This window comes from Halichoerus grypus, chromosome 1 (assembly GCF_964656455.1).
Source record: "Halichoerus grypus chromosome 1, mHalGry1.hap1.1, whole genome shotgun sequence".
In the NCBI taxonomy this organism is placed as follows: Eukaryota; Metazoa; Chordata; class Mammalia; order Carnivora; family Phocidae; genus Halichoerus; species Halichoerus grypus.
Window position 1 is genome coordinate 170576842 of NC_135712.1, and position 20487 is coordinate 170597328.

A 20487-nucleotide genomic window follows, 5' to 3' on the forward strand; every position below is an offset into this window, starting at 1 on the left:
AAAAAAAACTTGCAGTTCCCTTTCTCCCCCTGCCCTTGCAACTCCCACTTTCTTGCATTTGGTTCATTTTTCACTCATTCACTTTCCCCAGACCCAGGGCTATCTCCTCCACAAAGGAGAAGAGACTGGTCCTGGCAATTCTGGTGGCTTCTCTACTCCCATGTTACATACACCGCCCTGCGTGGAAGTTGTTCAAATTCTCCTGGCTCCAATTTGTAACAACCTTTCAAAAAAATTTAAAAACAGAGCAAACCACCATTCACCACCCCACCACCTCCCCCTCACCACCAAAAAAAAAAAAAAAAACCACCAGCCATGGAAAAGGAGGAGGTCCAGTTCTTATGTAAAAATCTGGCCAGTGTTACCACAATAACATTGATTAAATGGGCAAATCCTGATGTCTGTGTGCGTGATTGAGCTTCAGCCCAGCCTGGCCTGCTTGGGGAAACCCAGGTCTGTGGCAACCCCAGGAGAGGGCTGCCAACCAGAGGACGCTGTGCACTTGTGTGAGGAATTTCTCGCCAGAGAGGCTCCTGAGGCCACAGATTGACGCTCACCTGTCACCAAACTCCACCTGAATGTGCCACGGAGCTCGCTCTCCCAGCTCCTCAGTGCAGTGCAGCCCCACTGCGACCCTCCCTTGGCACAGTTTGACCCTTTGCAGGGCTGGAATTGGTGGGGCTTGGCTGTAGCCAGCAGCAGTCTGGGGTTGTCGGCGCCCTGCTGGCCCCTTCCTTCAGAGTAGCCGGCCAGCCCCGGAACCAGATGGCCTTCCCTCTCCCTCTGGACTCACAGCCTTTGTAGAGTCAAGCTCCACTTGAAGCTCACTCAGTAATATCCTTTACATGTGTTTTATATTGTTTTGACTGCCTTTTTTTATGGTCCATATATACAATGGAATATTACTCAGCCATCAGAAAGGATGAATACCCACCATTTACATCAACATGGATGGAAGTGGACGGTATTATGCTAAGTGAAATAAATCAGTCAGAGAAAGACAATTATCATATGGTTTCACTCATATGTGGAACATAAGGAATAGCACAGAAGATCCTAGGGGAAGGGAGGGAAAACTGAATGGGAAGAAACAAAGAGGGAGACAAACCATGAGAGACTCTTGACTCTGGGAAACAAACTGAGGGTTACAGAAGGGAGGGGAGTGGGGAGATGGGTAACCGGGTGATGGGTATTAAGGAGGGCACATGATGTGATGAACACTGGGTGTTATACGCAACTGATGAATCACTAAACCCTACCTCTGAAACTAATGATGTACTATATGTTGGTTAATTGAATTTAAATTAAAAAATAAATAAAGACAAACAAAAACTGAGAGAATTCACAATGAGCAGTCCTACACTCCAAAAACTGTTAAAGTTGAATGTAAGTAAAATCATACCAAATAGAAACTTGGATCTACACAATGAAATGAAGAGTGTTGGAGACTGTAAATATGCAAATAAATGTAAAGGACAAATATGTGTTTCTGTTGCTCATATACGTAAAGAGAAAATGAGAGCCAGAGACTTGTTCATTTTGTGAGGAGAGGACCAGTCAATAGTTTTCCTTTTTTTATTAAGTTTTTTAATTCCAGTATAGTCAAAATGCAGGGTTATATTAGTTTCAGGTGTACAATATAGTGACTCAATTCTGTACATTACTCAGTGCTCATCAAGGTAAGTGTACTCTTCCATTCCCATCATCTATTTCACCCATGCTCACAGCCACCTTCTCTCTGGTAACCATCTGTTTGTTCTCTATAGTGAAGACAGAAGTTTCTTTTAAAATGAAAAACACTTATTGAAAATACTAAGGCAAGTTATGTACATGCAAATGGGAATTATTTATTTTTGTCCAGCTTTGAGATATATTTGACATGTAAGATTGCCTAAGTTTAAGGTGTACAATATGTTGATCTGATACACTTGTATATTGTAAAGTGGTTACCATTCAGTTAGCTAACAACGGTATCATGTCACATAATTACCATTTCTTTTTTGGTGATAACATTTACGATTTCCTCTCTTAGCAACTTCCAAATATATAATACAGTACTGTTATCTAAAATCACTATGCCATATATCCGATACCCAGAATTTATTCATCTTCTAACTGAAAGTTCGTACCCTTTGACTAACATCTTCCCTTTTCCTCCATCCTCCAGCTTCCGGAAATTACCGCTCCACTCTGTTTCTTTTAGTTCAGTTGTTTTAGAGTCCACATATAATTGAGAGCACATGGTATCTGTCTTTCTCTGTTTGACTTACTTCACTTGGCCTAATACCCTCAAGGACCATTCCATGATGTCACAAATGGCAAGATAATGTTCTTACCTATGGCTGAATAATAGTCCATTATATTCATTTTCTTTATCCATTTTTATTGGTCATCTATTAGTTTATTAGAGGTGCCATAATAAAATACCACAAAAAAAGGCAGCTGAAAACCACACGATTTTTTTCCTCTCACAATTCTGGAGGATAGAAGTCTGAAATCAAGGTGTTGGCAGGTCCTAACTCCAACTGAAACTTGTAGGGATAATCCTACCTTGCTTCTTCTAGGTTCTGGTGCCCGAAGACATTCTTTAGCTTGTAGATACATCATTCCTAGCTCTGCGTCTGTTGTCACTAGACTCTCTCCTCTTGTGTTTCCTTCCTCTTTTTATAATGATACCAATCATACCACATGGGGAATGACCTCATCTTAATTAATTATATCTGTGATAATCCTATTTTCAAATAAGGTCATATTTTGTGGGACTAGGGGGTGGGGTTAGAACTTCAACGTGTCTTTTGAGGATACACAATTCAACCCCTAAAAGGGATCCATTACACAGGTATGACTGATTGTCAGTGTGGTTGGTCTCAGCTCCCAGGTTGACAGTGTGACCTGAAGCCCCCATCCTAAATCACATGATTGGTTTTTCTGGGGTGGTGAACCCCTACTCCATGACTATTGGGTGTAGTCAGTCCCTACCCTAAAAAAAGACCCTCCTACCAGATATGACATCGATTACTTGCCAGACACGAAGACAAAGGCTAAGACTCCCTCTGGGCAAGGCCAAATTCTTTACTACGCAAAGCCCTAAAGATTTGTTACTGATCTTTCTTAAAACACTAAAGAGATAAAAGATCCAGTTTTTTGGAAAACCACAAATACACAGTGGCAACACAAATTGTTCACCAGCTTCTTGAGTCAAGTTAAAAAATAAAAAATGAAAAATAATCAGTGAATCTATAGTCAAAGCTTTTAACAGTTAGAATTTAATTTCTAGAATTAGAAAGAACTTCATTGTTTAAGAAGTGCCAAGAAGATAGCAGTGAAGTCAGAGTGGAAAAGAGAAGTAAGTATTAATGCATACTCTGAGAAAGGTTTTAGGAATTACTATCACAGTTGGTTTGGGACCCTAAGAGGCCATCCTGACCTCTACATTCTCCTCAATATCCCTAAAAACTAAAGATTACTCTGAATTTGAGATACAACTTCCTTATTAAATGGAAGGGGAAGGGTGTTGATGTTAGCACTTATGATTGAGTCCCAAATAAAATCATAAAATTGTTAAAGAATTTTTTAAATTTTTTTTAATTTTTAGAATTTTTCTTAAAAGAAAAGTACCTTCAGGATTTGGGGTCCAAAACAAGTAATTGCCTATTTGAAAGGACTCTGCACAGAATTTCCCTTAAAAATTAGGAATCTGTTGTTAAATTTACATGAGGCCAACCATATTCTATTTTTCTTTAAGATTTTATTTATTTTTCTGTCAGGGAAAGAGCACAAGCAGAGGGAGAAGCAGGCAGAGGGAGAAGCAGGCTCCCCACTTAGCAATAAACCCAACGTGGGACTTGATCCCAGGACCCTGGGATCATGACCTGAGCCAAAGGCAGACATTTAACCAACTGAGCCACCCAGGTGTCCCTACCTAGGCCAATCATATTCTAGATCAATCCACAGAAATTGAGTTCAAGAGACAACTCTTCACATTTTCCACTTAATTCCAGCAATGCAAATCTGACCAGGAAAATAATTTTCCAGAAATTAGGTTTAGGGTTTCCCTTGGAAAGCTGAGTGAATCTAGAAATATCCAAATTCTCTATTCTGCCCTCTTCCCACACCCTGAATCTTACTGAGTTCTCTGAATATCAGACTAACCCAACCCAGCCCTTAGTTAACAAGCACTGCCATTCTGTACTATCAACTTCCATGAGAAGAAACACAGGGGTAACATTAAATGAGTACGACCCGCTTCTAGATCACCAAATTTGGGGATCTCAAACCACAAGCAAACTGTGAAGAAAGGAGAAAAATTAAGAGTTTGGATTGGTCTTTAACTTGCCTCCTCTTATTGGATGGCTAAAATGTCCTGTGCCCAACTATTTTCTTTTCATCTCTCAGGTGACAAGAAGTCACTCCCTCCAAGTACCTTCTCTGATTCATGTATTCAACTCCACCCCAACAGCAGCCTGAGTTCCCATCCTCCATCCTCCCTATAGTACCTTTCTACAGGGCTCACCTGTCTGCACTAAAACCGCCTGTCTTCTTATCTCTTCATCAGACACCAAACTAGGTAAGGACAAAACCTGTCCAACCTGATCCCCAAGTTAAGCATTTGTGTGGGTCTTCAATACCTAACACAGTGTTTGGCACATAGGACTTGTTTTAGTCCATTCAGGCTGCCATAACAGAATACCATCGACTGGGTAGCTTATAAACAGAAGTATCTTTCTAATGGTTGAGGGGCCTGGGAGGTCCATGATCACAGCCCTGGCAGATGTGGTGTCTGGTCTCACAGGGTTGAAGGGACAAGGGAGTTCCCTGGGTCTTTGTTATAAAGACATTAATCTCATCTGTGATGGCTCCACCTTTATGACATAATCACCTCCCAAAGGCCCCACCTCCTAAGACCATCACACTGGGGGTTAAGATTTCAACATATTAATTTTTGAGGAACACAAACATTCAATCCCTTGTGATACTCAAGGTGTTTTTTTTTTTTTAGAATGGAATGCTATAGCAGGAAAGAAGTGGATAGAAGGGCAGAGCAAAGCATGGCAAGCAATAGAGCGGAATGAGAGAACTACAGTCACACAGATACCCCTCTTAGTAACTGAACTCCCCAGAACTGACTCCCTAAACCTATGGAGATTGCCTTGAGCAAAAAAGTAGTTGCATCAGATCCAGCTAACAACAGGTACAACAGCTTTTTACGTGAGACTTGAAATAATGATGTAATCAACCAAGCAACGTGGGAAACAAGTTCAACAAGGATATTGCTCCTGCCAGTGATGGTTGACTGTTAGCATGGCCAGGATAACAAGCAATACAGTAGTTCCTTTGGTTTACTCAGATACTTGGACATTCATTTCCTTCACATCAAAAGCATAGTGCAGACTCTCACTTACTGTCTACATACTTCCCAAGTATGCACCCCTTCGTCCTCTCCTGCATTTTTACCGTCCCCAAAGTCCCTCAGCTTGTCATACAACCTAGATGGAGAGTCACTCCCACATTCTCCAATTATTTATTGAGTTCCTATGATGTTAGAGGTCTCTTGGTGTTTTGAGAGACAAACTATTCAGAGCACAGGCTCTCGAGTTGGAGAAATGGATTTGAAAGCTGGTTCCAGCACCAAGTAGCTCAGGGTCCCTTAGGCAGTTGTTGAACCTCTCTACACCTCAGTTTTCTCATTTATAAAATAGGACAAAAAATACCTACTTCGTGGAGAAGGCCACCATACATTGTTGGGTATATTGTGCAGTTGTGTTCACAGACTTAAGGGAAATAAATGAAATGCCATGTGCCTAACTCGAAATTAGCACTCTCAAGTGTTAGCTGACATTATCATGCTACCATGAGTGGGCTATGGACCTTGTCCCCTAGGAGCTTCCAGTGGAGAATGGGAAATGGTTCATGAGTAGATAGAAAGCAGAGCACCCACGACTATTGTCAGTGCAGTTAAAGGATAACTGAACGTGGGAAGAAGGGGACTTTGCCCAACTAAGACTGCCTGGCACCTTCCCATTTGCCAGATGAAACATTTTTAGAGGTACATTCAATTAAAAAGAAGTGTCAGTTTAGGGGCTGCCAAAAGCAAAGGTTAAAATCTAAGAGGCTAAAATTCATCATTGCGAATCTTCACATTCAGGACCAAGTTCATAATGCAGACGGAGGAGGACCATATGTCACATTCTGATGTCCATATAACAGCTCCAGATGCAGCAGAAGTGGCCTGACTGCAAGGTGGTTAAAAATTCATTTCAATTAAGGACCTATCCTGAGCCTGACTTTGAATATAAAAGCCTCTGCCCATCAGAAGTAATACTCTCATAATGAAATTTTCCCCAGTCAAGGACTGAGAGGGACAACATAAGTCAGGATGGTCAGCTTAGAAATGCAGCTAATCCAGCTCTCCTTGGGGGACCATTCCAATTAATGACAGCAGGGCACACTGCGAACTGAAAGACAAAGCATGGCTTTCAACTCTAGTCCATGGAATTAGGTTCCTTAGACTTTTTATATGTGGGCTTCACACTTATTTCAACAGAACATGGAAGCCTAGTCCTCTACTTTCAGTCTCTTCAGCATGTAACTTCCTATGCATTACTAAAATGTAACTTTTCTAATTGCATGACAAAAATATTCCACACAGCAACTGCTCCTAATAATATATTTATGGTTGGCCATTTCATTACCTGATAATTACCAGATCATTAGAGCAAATAATATATCCTTGTGGGATAAACTTATGGCAGTAATTTCAGAGAAAAGAACAGGAAAGCACTCTTGCAGTCACCAGTAGGCAATGTGTAGAATTAGCTATTGAAGGAACGGAATATAAATGTACTTTTTAAAAGTAAACAACAATACGATGATATAGCAATTTCTAGATCATGACATCAGAAAGGAAATGGCTGGACGGACAGAGTCCAGCCCCCTCATTTTACAGGTAAGGACAATGAAGGAGGCCAGCAGAGTGAAATGAGCTCGACCGGCTCACAGAGCTAATATAAATACAGTCTGCACAACAGCAGGTTTCTCTCTCTTATCACAAAGCTCTTTCTTTTTAATGAAAAAAATCCCCTAAATGCAACATAGATTTGATTTTTAAAATCTTGATTAACTGAAATATTTAGGAAATACAGAGAACTAGTTAATTGGATTTTCTAGCTAAGCTAGATTTAACTAGTGGTTTAACCCCAAACTAATCTTCCTGAGTTACAGCTTTAGAGTGGCTGGAGAGCCCAGATTTAGCCTATCAAGTCTCTTACCCTGGGTCCCGGCAGTGACCTCACGCACCACTCCACCTGGCTCACTCCTCCTCATCCTCCAGATGGCAATTTAAACACCCTTTTTCAACCAAGTCTTTCCTATATTCCAGATTAGACAACCTCTCCCAATTATGTGTTCCTATAGCTCTCTCTCCCATTGTGAAAACACCACTTTTTCTATTTAATATTTCTTTTTCCCCTCTAGACCAGTTCTCAAACCTGACCATGCATCAGAATCCCCTGGAGGGCTGGTTAAAAATACAGATTCCTGGGCCCTACCTTTCAAGTTCCTAGATCCCATATGGGATGGGGCCTGAGAACTCGCATTTCTAACAAGTTCCAAGGCACTGTTGATGATCCAGAGACCACAATTTACAATCCACTAAGCCGCACTATCAGACTCATGAAGGCAGGGACTGGGTCCGTCTTAATCGCTGTACTATCCCTAGCGCCTAACACCATGCCTGGCACATAATTGGTTCTAAGAAGAGACGAGGTAAGTGAGTGATTTTCTTCACTAGGGCAAGAAATTATGGCTCCGAAAGTTGAGTAGAACGTTGGGGGAACATTGGTGAAGAGTCATGGGAACTCTTTACCATACCATTGCAATTTTTCTGTACATCTAAGATCATTCCAAAATAAAAAGTTACATGTATATATGTACACAACAGAACCTTAGTGCGTATCAGGCATGACCGTTGGGTGAAAGCCTAGACATTTCCTTTTTCATTCAGTTTCTAAGATAAATTGGTAGCTTTTCTTGGGCTTCTCTTGCTGGAGATTGCAGCCCACAGTCAAATGCTGACTAACGACATTCCGAGGTGGCTGGCTGCCGGTAAATTGCTCCGTCAGTCCTTCCCCCGTAATTGTGGCAGACACATCAGACTTCAACTCCGCTGGACCAAATGAACAAATGTGTACCTGGATGATGCTTTCCTTTATTCAATGTAAGTATCGTCGCCACAGCAAATGACTCCCCAAGGGCCCTCTGAGAGCATGAGGGGCCTGTTGTAGGCCAAAGCTGAGACAGCAACCACCTTTTGGATGACTTACAGGCTCTAGGAAGGCTCCTTGGCCCCCAAATATTCCCAATCCTGCCATTGGCCTGGGATTTCCACCAGAAGAGAAAAGAGCCTCAGCTTTCAAGCCTTGCCTCTCCACAAGACTACTTGGACAAAGCCAGTATGGTAGCACTTTCAAGTATTAGCCATCATTTTGGTCCCAGATGAAATTATCAGATCAGTTGCTAATATGACAGCCAGCCTCAGGATCCATGTTTGGGAAGGAGGACTGAAAGAGGCAGACCTACATATGGAACCTCAGGGCAAAGGACACCTATGGGGACTGGGCTTATGGGATAGAGGCCTGTAAAATGTCCTAGAAGGGAGGAGGCAGCTAAATGGTGAACAGCTGGTTGCCAGCCAGCCCTGGACTCACCATGTACTTTTGCTGGATCTCATACACAGAAACGATATATCCTTGCTCCCTCAGTCTCTTTGGGCTGCTCTAACAAAATACCACAGACCAGGTGGTTTATCAACCGCAAACATGGATTTCTCACAGTTCTGAAGGCTTGAAGTCTGAGATCAAGATGCCAGCATGGTCAGGCTCTCTGCCTGATGAAGGACCACTTCCGGGTTCACAGACAGCCTCTGTGTCCTCCCCGGGCACAAGGGGCAGAGGAGCTCCCTGAGGCCTCTTTTCTCAGGGTGCTAATCCCATGGGCACTCTGTCCTCATGACCTAATCACCTCCCACAGGTCCCACTTCCAAATACCACCACCTTGGGTATGAAGCTATGGCAGATGAACTTTGGGAGGACACAAACATTTAGACCATAGCACTTATCTTCAATTCAGATAAAAGCCAAAGTGCAGAAATATTCACAAGTAATATAAGTACAGCATGCCAGAGGCTGGGCGAGGCACCTTGTCAACATATCCATGCATTTAACACTATACGGGTACTATGTTATCTCAGATGCTAACACCTGTGAGGTAGGTATTAGTGTCCCCTCTTTATAGCTGAGCCACTGAGGCTTAGTGAACTGATTCACCCAAGCTCCCATGTTAATTAAGACGCAGGAGTGGGGTCCAAACCTGGGGCTCTCACCATACACCATGTGGTTTTCTTTGCTTCTCTCCCCAAAATGAAAATGGGTCAGTACTGATAATGTGAAGGGCATAATCTGTCCAAACCTAACTCTCTCCTTCTGCCTGCCTGTCCTTTGGACAGTCATTAACCACTGCCAAGCCTCAGTTTCCATACCTAGAAAGCAGAGTTCCTGCTCCACAGTGAGCACTACTACAGCCTTTGCTGTTATTAACATTATTTTTTCATGTCTAAAATTACTTTCTTTCAAAATCCTGCTATTTGTGACCACATGGATGAAAATGGAGGGCATTATGCTACGTGAAATAAGCCATACAGAGAAAGGCAAATACTGTATGTTCTCACTTTTATGTGGAATCTAAGAAAGCCAAAATCATAGAAACAGAAAGTAGAACGGTAGTTGCCCAGGGCTGAGGGATAGAAGAAATGGAGAGATGTTGGTCAAAGAGTACAGACTTTCATGATGGACATTGAGGAAGGTATGTGTTGTAATGAGCACTGGGTATAGTGCTCTTATCTTATATAAGACTGATGAATCACAGACCTGTACCCCTGAGACAAATATTATATGTTAATTAATTGAATGTAAATTAAAAGAGTACAAACTTTCAGGTAGAAGATGAGTAAGTTGTGGGGATCTAATGTACAGCTTGGTGATTATACAGTACTGTATCTTATACGGGAAAGTTGCTAAGAGAGTAGATCTTAAATGTTCTCACCACAAAAAAAGAAATGGTAATAATGTGACATGATGAAGGGGTTAGCTAATGCTATGGTGGTCATCATTTTTGCAATATATAAATCAAATAAACACATTGTACACCTTAAACTTACACCATGTTTTAAGACAATTTTATCGCAAGAAAGCTGTGGAAAAAACATTACTGCCTTTCAGTTGAAGGTCTATTCATTCATTCAAAAACTTCTGTTCTAGAAATGAAGGATACAGTGATAAACAAGGAAGGAAAATACTGTGACTTCAGGGAAAATACAGTTGATAGGTACAAGTAAGTAAAACAAGTTCACTACAGATGATGATGCATGCAGGCTAGGAAGAAAATAGGTTTCATGATGAATGGGTTGGGGGGCGGGAGGTGTGCTTTAAGAGAGGTGATTAGGCAAAGGCCTCTCTGAGGAGCTGGCATATTTAATGCTGAATGTGACTGCTAAGTAGCCAGTCATATGAAGAGTTTGGGAAAGGGCATGTCAGGTGGAGGGATATCCAAGCACCAAGGCAAAGAGGTGCAAAGGGGCATGGCTTGCTGGAGGACTAGAATGAAGACCAGCTTGGCTAGGCCTGGTGTGCAAGGAGGGGAGCAATGGCAGAGCAGACTGGTAAAGTCTGAGTGCCTTTCAAAATGCAAAGAGAAGATACGGGACAGTTTGAAGTAGGGCAGTGGTAGGATTTGATTTTTTTTTAATCACTTTAGCCGTTGTGGTGAAAATGCAATATAGGCAGGAGTACAAGAGCAAAGGTCAGTTAGGATGCTTTAGGATACCCAGATGAGACATGGTGAGGATGCTGATGAGAGAAGTAAGGGTGCAGGTAGGAAAATGGGCCAACTGCAATGCAGTCACCCCAGTGACTTGGATTCCATGAGGTAGGGAGAAAAAGGGAAAATCTCAGTTTGGGTCTAGAACCTAGCATGTTGGTTTGAGCAAGCAGGTACAGAAGACACAGAGAAAGGGAAATTAGGGAAGAAAAAAAAATAGAAATCTGTCCTGGACATTTGGGTTTGAGATTCCTATGAAACACATAAGTTGAACACTGTGTAGAATAGGAAATACAAAAGTCTAGAGCTAAGAGGAGAGGATGGGTCAAAGATATATATTTGGAATTATCAGAATTCAGACACTTTCTAAAGCCAGCAGACTGAAGGAGAAATTCTGGAGAGAATGTGTAGAGAGACATAGAAACAGCTCAGGACCAAACCCTGAGGTGGGGAAGCCAGCCAAGGAGAATGAGAAGGAATGGCCCAAAGAATGTGGCCAAGGAGAGGCCAAGATGGGAATGAATCAAGAAGGATGGAGTTCAAAGATGCTGAGAAGGTGCCAAGATGAAGACAGAGAAGGGCCCACTAGACTTGGCCTTGGGGAGGATGTTCTAGACAAGGCACAGTTTCATGGGCCTGGTAAACCCAGAAACCTACCTGCAGGCAGTTGATGGGAGAATGGGATGCAAGGAACAGGAAACAGCAAGTGCAGATGACTCTCAACATGTTTGCAATAAAGGGGAGAATTGGAATAGGGTGGAGGCTGGAGGAGGACATTGCATTGGAGGCAGGCTGTTTATTTTGAAGAGGAATGATAGCCAGAGCTCATTCACATGTTGCAGTCAGTAAGCCAGTAAAGAGAGAAAGTGATGCAGGAGACAGAAGTTCAAGGTGAAAAGGGGCTGGACCCTCAAGCATTCACAGAGAGGTCAGCTTTTGAAAGAGAGCACTCCTTCCAGGTGAGCACAGGGAAACAAGGTGGGTGGGTCATGATGGGTTTGAGGGATGGGTCATGAATGGTGCCATCAAGACTTCCAAAGGACTTTTTAAAACAGCCTTACTCTTGGTGTTCCAAGATGTCATGACTATATAAACTAGGATCACAAAACACAGAAATAGGATTGTTTTTTCCATCCCTAAAAGACCTTTAAGGTCAATAATCCAGAGCCTGCCTTGCTCACAGAAGAGAGAGGTCCAAAGGAGTTGACTTGTTCATGACACACAGCTTCTTAGTTAACTTTGAAGAGAATAGAAACCAGTTTATTAGGATCTTAGTCCTTTTGTAAAACAAGCTGTTCCACTCTGCCTTGTACTTTCATAGACTGAAAAGTTATCTCAGTACATTGCAAACAGTTAACATACCAACTTACATTCCAGATTTCTTCCTATTTTCCTGCTATAGATCATATCATCGGGAATTAACCTTTGCACATAAATGCACAAAACTATGCAGTTGCGATGGAGTAGGAGGGGACACCAAAGCAGGCAGCCTGCAGACGGTCTCCATTAGGGCTCCAAAGCTACCATCAAAATTAGGGGTAATTGGGTGTTTATGGAGCCATCCAGACTGAAATATTGCCATGGCAGATTTCTTTCCCCAGATAGCCTCTCCACATACTCCTTAATCACAGTACTGAAAACATTTGGCTTGAGGAAGAAAATTGGCTGGAAATGCAAGCCAGTATGACAAGAGGCAAAGTTTACTACCAGAAAAAAAGTGGCCTCTTGATCTTTTCAAACTTGGGGACATTTTCCCACCAGTAACAGAGCAAAGCAGCAAATTGACCAGTTCAAGCTCAAGTGAGGGGTTAAATAGACTCTCAACTATAACTCAACTAACTGATCGTTACTAGAAGGGAGGTGAGTGGGGGGGATGGATAAAGTAGGTGGTGGGGACTAAGGAGTGCGCTTGTCATGACGAGCACCGGGTGATGTATGGAAGTGCTGAATCTCTGTATTGTACACCTGAAACTAATATTATACTGTATATTAACTAACTGGAATTTAAAAACTTTTTTTTAAAAAGTGAGGGGTTGACACTTTCTATCCACGGTTCCTGACATAGCACCTGGTATATAGAAAAGCTCAAAAAATACTTGGCATTATGCTGAGTGACAAAAGCCAATCTCAAAAGTTTATATGCAGTATGGTTCCATTTATATAACATTCTCAAAATGACAAAATTATAAAGATGGAGAGATTAGTAGTAGCCTAGGCTTAGGGATGGGGGTTGGCATGCAATATGAAAGTGTAGCCCAAAGGAGTTCCTATGCAGTGAGGGAAGAGTCCTGTCTCTTCACTGTGCTAGTAATTACATAAATCTAGACATATGATAAAATGACATCAAGCCATAGAGACAGACAGACAGAGACAGACATGCGGAGACAGGCAGACCCCAAGCATTTAAAAACTGGTGGCATCTGAATAAAGACTGTACAATGTCACTTTCCTGGGATTTCAACGTATTGCCCTTACAGAAGCTGTCACCATTGGGGAAAGCAGAGTGAAGGGTACACAGGTCCTTCCTGTACTATTTTTTTAGCTTCCTGTATGTCTACAACTATTTAATGATGAGGAGTTTTAAAGAATAACTGAGTTTCATTTTCTATATGTGTTGCCTAAATTCCTTTCAATGGAACCCTCAGAAAAATTCTGTGACAGGTATTTTGATGCTACCCATTGAACACTTGAGAAAACTGAGTCTCAAGGGTTGCATAGTGGTTTAATAGATGAATCTCTGGAGCCAAAGTACTGGACTTCCAAAACCACTTGCTAGCCTTTTAACTAGAGAAGGAAGGGCATCCTGCCATTTGCAAACACATGGATGCCCCTTGAGAATATCATGCTAAATGAGATAAGTCAGACAGATAAAGACAAGCACCGGATGATATCACTTATATGTGGATTCTAAAAAAGGCAAATTTGTAAAAACAAAGTAAAATAGTGATTACCAAGGGCTGGAAGGTGGAAGGATAGGACAGACAATGTTTAGGAATACTAACTTGCAGGGCATGTTGGGGGCTCAGTTGGTTGAGCATCTGACTCTTGGTTTCGGCTCAGGTCGGGATCTCAGGGTCCTGAGATCAAGCCCCACAGCATGCTCCCTGCTCAGCATGGAGTCCGCTTGGGATTCTCTCTCTCTCTCCCTCTCTTTCCTGCTGGCCCTTCCCCTGCTCACGTGCTCACACTCACTCTCTCTCAAATAAATAAATAGATAAATAAATAAGAATATGAACCTACAACCAGTAGCAAATAAGTTCTAGAGATCAGATGCACAGTATAGTCAATATAGACAACAAAACCGTATTGTAAGCCAATTTGCTAAGAGCCTAAAACTTAATTATTCTAACCACTTATGTAATGTGATAGAGTGCTAATTATTGCTACAACGGCAATATTATTAAAATATACAAGTGTATCAAATTAAGATGTCAAACTTCAATTTATACAATGTTATATGCAAATATACTTGAATAAAAAAACTTTGGACAATTGACTTACTCTTTGTGACTCAGTTTCCTTGCCTATAAAATGGAGACATATTTAGCTCAAGGCACAAGGCCTAGGATATCATCAATTCATCAGTAAATGTTAGAGGTTATGATTATTATTAAAAGTCACCCAGAATAGAAGAAGAGCAGAAATTCAAATATTGGTCTGATTCCTAAGCTTTGCTCTTAATTACCATACTGCCTCCTTTCTGAATGACAAATGAAAACACGGATGAACAGTTACCTGATGATTCCATCCCTTCCCCCCCCTCCACACACACACACATATGCCTACTTCCCTCCTGTGAGTCCCTACAGCACCTCTGTACTAGTTTCCTAGAGTTGCTGTAACAAAGTAGCACAAAGCAGTTGACTTAAAGCAAGAGAAATTCATTCTCTCCCAGTTATAAAGTCTGCAAGTCTGAAAACAAGGTGCTGGCAGGGCCATTCTCCCTCCGAGACCTGGAAGGGAGAATCCTTCCTTGCCTCTCCCAAGCTTCCTCCCTTCCTCTCCTCATCAGTCCCTGGCCTTCCTTGGCTTGCAGCTGCACGACTTCCATCTCTGCCTCTTTCACATCCATGTGGCCATCTCCTTATGGACACCAAGGATATTGGACCAAGGCCCACCTTATCCCAGTGTGACCTCAACTTACATCTCCATTACATCTGTAAAGACCCTTCTTCCAAATAAAGTCCCATTCACAGGTACTAGGACTTAGGACTTCAACTTACTTTTTTAGGGACACAATTTAACATGGAAGAACCTCCCAGATGGTTTCCAAAGCCATCCCAGACCCCATGTGCCCTTTTCCCCTCTCTTTTCGAATTAAAACCTCCTGGGCTCCCTCCTCCTCCATTCAACACAAGCTGTTTGCAGTCCACTATTTATTAAAACATGGAGAGAGTCCACAGGCATTTTCAGCACAGATGAGCATTTCTCTTCAACAGCAAGTTCAGCTTTTTAGCACAAAATCCACAAGCACAGGGGGCACTGTGCCCTATTTTTATTTCAAGCTGTTTAAGTGATCATTTATGGCAGGACATAAAAATTATCACTGTTTTGAAACAGACAGTAGGCTGGTATTCTAGGTAATGATACCTCTGAGCCAAGTCATTATTTTTCACAAGCTTTAATTATCAGGATGGGCACACTGTTACTTATTAAATCCTTTGCACTCCATAGACAGTGTCTGAATAGGATGAACACCATCTCTTTTCCCAGCTATGCTCAGTTTAAACAGATTCTTCTCACTTTCCCTCGATGCTGACCAATTAATGAAATCAAGAACAGGATCTGGAACAGTATGTATACACACAGGACATTGCATCCTCGTGCCCATGGCCAAGTATGCATGCCTCAGAATGAGAGCATCCGGGTTCAATCCTGGCTCTGCCACTTTCAGCTGTGAGATTTGGGGCACGCAGGCCCACTCCTCCTGAGCTTCTGGTTTCATGGATATGACAAGAACTATCTCCTGGGCTTTGTCCACAGCTGAAGTGGCATCAGAACCGATGTTAATGTTTTATTCCTCAAGTTCAAAGACTTTCAAAGAAAGAAATGAGATGTGTCCTCAGAGAACCGGCTCATTTCCCTTTTCCAAGACCTGTAAACAAGCATTCCTTGCCCACTCGCTCTTCTCCAATTCAGAAACAAACTCAACTCCTCACCACTAAGTCACAGAGAGTTGCTGCTCCAGAGAGTTGCTGCTCCAGAGAGAGAAAAGTCAGTCATGTTTCTGTAATCTGCCATAATTTACCAAGCCCTTTCAACTCTTGAGAGGGTCACAACCACCTGAGAGGGCAACATTATTGTTACCCCCTTCACGTACTTACAGGAGTCCATAGTTTAAATGTTTATGGGAGGGAGGCTGTGTGTAGAATGATTCCAAGTACAGACTCTGGCACGACTTTGTTTGGGTTCAAAGCCCAGCCTTATCTCCTATTTAACTTCTTAGTGACCTGGCTGCCTCATCTGTAATAGAGGAATAATACTAGTACCAACCCCATCTTATAAAATGGGGATCTTACCAACCTCATGGAGTTATCATGAGGACCGAAGGAGTTAATACGTGGAAAGTGATTTGATCATTACCCAACTCAGTCACTGCTGTGAGTTAACTGATAGTAACTGCTATGTAAGTGTCTGTTAAATAAATGAACAAATACATGTTAAGCTCTCAATAAATACTAGCTATTAATGCCTGTATATTACTGGCCATCTCAAGGATTAGCAAATTATGGCCCACAGGACAAATCTGGTTCTCTACCTGTCTATCTAAATAAAGTTTTATTGGAACACATCCATGTCCGTTCATTTACATATCATCTACGGCCAATTTCAAGCTCTAGTAGCAGAGTCGGATGGGTGCGACAGATACCCCATGCCCCACAAAGCCTCAACTATTCACCATCTGGCCCTTTAAGAAGATGTTTGCTGAGCCCTGGTCTCTCATGTCTTTCAGGACAAGATTGGGCTTTGTTTTATTCATCATTTTCTTCCCAGCATCTAGCACAGTTCCTAGCACTCAGTAGATGTTCTATAAATATTTGTTTCAACAATGAAGAAATAACTGAAGCCCTATTTCACACATCAGGACTTAAACAACAGTAACTGCCATTATTAAGCACTTGCCACATGCCTGACCCCACGCCGAGTGCTTTGTCTTGTGAAGCCATTTCACCCTCACATCAAATCTTGGACCCAGGTACTATTATCATCCCAACTTAGGACAGGAGGAAACTCAAGTTGAGAAGGCGGAGAATTGCACAGAGACTCAGCTGACATGGGATCATGCTGAAGCTCCAACCCTGGTTTTCTTACTCAAAATCCCATGATCACATGTTACTCCCTGTCCAGGAGTGAACCATTTGAAAAAACAAGTCCTCAATTTCCCTATGGTTATACGTTTCAAACTCTATTTTGTATCCCTTTAACAAAGGACTCTTATGTTCCCTGATACAAGATTCTAGGATCAACGACCGTATAAAAATCTGCCCAATTTACCTTAAAGCTCCAGGGTTTACATGAGCCCCCACTCGACCAACCTTGCCAGTTGCAAAGTAACAAGTTAAGTCTCACCACCATTTGTCTTTTCAAACTACAAGATGCAAATCAAAAGTGACTGGTCTGACTTTCTGCAGTGGGAAGGGTCAGTTGGTTTTTTCAACTTGTGAGCTGCACTAGACTTCTAATAATAGTTTTTGTGTTGGGGCAAACTAACAGTGTGAATGTCTGACATCTTAGAAATCAAACCAAAAATTTATTCTGATAAGTAATTTGCGGTCTATTTTATTTTTTGTACGTATGTTTAACACAAATCTTGCCTGCAGATAGACTTGCCACCTGTTTTGGACCTATTCTATGCTTCTCCCTACATTTGCTCATCCTCACCTACCCTCCTCAGAGCTCAGCCCTTTGATCCATAGAGAATGCAGCCTGCTGCTCTTTTTATCCCTTTCCCTCACCCTGCCAGGTGTCTCAGCCTCCCCCAGATGGAAACAGGCCAAATTCTGGAGTCACCCTTACAAGATAATCACCAAGGACAACCCTCTAGCTAGCATTCAACTGTGATGTGGTTAGCTTGTTATTACAGCATAACCCAGCATGAGCCTGACTAAATCCCTTGTCATTTCTCCTTCCACTCTGCCAGGAGTCTGAGACTCTCTCTGCCCTCAGCTATCCCCATGAGACAAACTGGAACATGCTGTGCCATGGTGAGTAATCATCCTCTGAGATATTAGAGTGGTGGGTGGGAACAGCCCCATAATGTCCCAGTAATAAGTAACCTATCTTGTTTAGTGGCAAGCTCACCCCTTAAATTAGGTTGAGTTTCCCCAGAAGCATGCCTGGGGCAAGTATTCAAATGAATTAGTTCATGTGGGAAGCACTGTCATGGGGTGGAGACATGAGATGGGGACAAGGAACAATACCAATTAAAGCTGTGTTTGAAGCAAGTTAATACTGCAGGCACTGGGAGCTCAGGTTCTTTGGGGAGCTCTGGGAGACAGGGTGAAACATGCCTCAGACTTTCCCAACCAAGAAGCAGGGGATCTGTAGCTCTTATTCACCAGCTCTCCATCTGCCTTTAGTTGAAGACTGCTCTGGGGTATCCCTCCAGGATTGCCAGCTCACCATGCCCCCACCTGAGACAGACAGACACACACACACACACACACGCACGCACACACACACACACACACACACCAGACTCAACAACAAAAAAGTCCCTCAGGCAGAGGCACAGGTGTGCGTAGGTAGCCACATGGGTCTTGTGTGTAGAACTTAGTGCCAAGAGTGTGTGAGGCACACACCAGGTCAACCACACCCTCTAAATCCAAATTATGCCAAACTCAAACTTACGCTAAAAAGCTGTTCTCCCCGAGACAGAACATATTGTGTCTCTCTATTCAAAATGACCTCAACAACTTAAACTCCCTATCACAAATATATGAAGTTGTGAAAAGGTGATTAACTCCTATCTAGTGTCTACACATCGATTTAATGTGGCTCACCTCTCTTCTCAGCCTGAGGCATTCTTGGTGGGTCGAAAAGCCCAGTGTCCTGGCTACTCAGCAAGTGCTTCCTAACTAAACCCTTTTGGTCCAGATTTCTTGGCACAACATGGCCTTCAGCTGAGGTGAGACGTCCTGAGGAAAAGCTATTCCTTGGAAGCAGCACGAATGTAATCAACAGCACTCCATTTTCGGTTCTGAGAGTCCTCTCTCAACATGTCCCCATTTCTGTAATGAACTGCCTAATCTTGAACATTTTCCCCATGGAGAAGTGATTAAGTCTGTCACCATGATTGTAGGGGCGTCTCAATCCTATTAAAATGACCCCATTGCTGCTGTTTATTCACAGGCCACTGCAATTATTTGCTGAGTCTTTGTGGGTTGAAAAAGGCCAAGTGAGATCACTTTACCTTTCTTTCCTACGCATGAGTATACTTAGGAAGGTTCTGGAGAAGTGTAGGAGTCATAGTTCTCTTAGCACTGATACTGGGTTGGGTGAGGGAGGGGCTAAGAGTTACATGGAAATTTCAGCACCAACTTTAGTTTTAATGAGACAACTATTTGAACTCGGCTAACTCCTCCAGCTCAGCAAGTCAGCTACGATGGCACAGAACTGTCATTTTTTTTTTCCACAATGTGGATATTCAAGGTGACATTGAGATGGCTCCTGTATTTTTTTAACTAGGTAATTAAAACCAAAAAATTGATTATTTGTGAGTGTAGGGGCATGTCTGATTAAGTACCAGTGCTGAGAATTACCATCACTGATGCTGGACCAGCCCATATCGGAGAGCCATATGGATGACATTACTAAAACAAGCACTAATATACAGTTTAATTTTAGATAAAATTGTCTCCTGGTTTTATTAAAAGCGGGGTTAATGATCTAATTACTTGGAAAGAGGTCAGTTAATTTAATTCCGCCCCATACAGAAAGGAAGGTTCAAGGGAAGAGGAAGTGATTAATAAGCCCCTACCACGCAGAGAAGGCAGCCAAGTGTCCAAGCCATGTGAGTTATGCTTCCTTGACAGCTTTGGATTATTAAGAAAACAATTGCCAAGACATAAACTAATATTCAGAAGCAGTTGCCAAATAATAGGTTGTCTTTCCAATGGTTAGACTCCAGGGCTGATTTACAGAGCATCATTCCCAGGAAAAAGCAGTTAAGTTTAATTTATAGTAGCCCAGGGCTAACCAAGGAAGTGAAGTCAGCAGATAGCTGGCATGAGAGTCAAAGATGAGTTCAGCTCTGCATGTAAATCTTTCTCTATTTTATTAACTATCAGACATCAAAGACAACCCACTTCCCAGCGACTTAGTAGTACTTTGCCCCTCTATCAAATTGACATTAGCCATCCAAATCTTAAATGATACAGTGGACCCTGTCCTTGCTGAAAGGGACTTGAAACATCATCTAGCACAACTCTTTGGGAAAAGCGAGGGTCACAATGATCAAGTTGCCACCTGAGATCAAGCCATCTAGTATGTAACCGAGGAGTGCTAGAACTCCAGGACCCTTCCTTTGGCTTAGGGCTCTTTCCACCATTTCCTCTGGCAATAAAGCTCTGGACTTCTATTTGAGACTATCACTAACCACACCAGACTGGATAA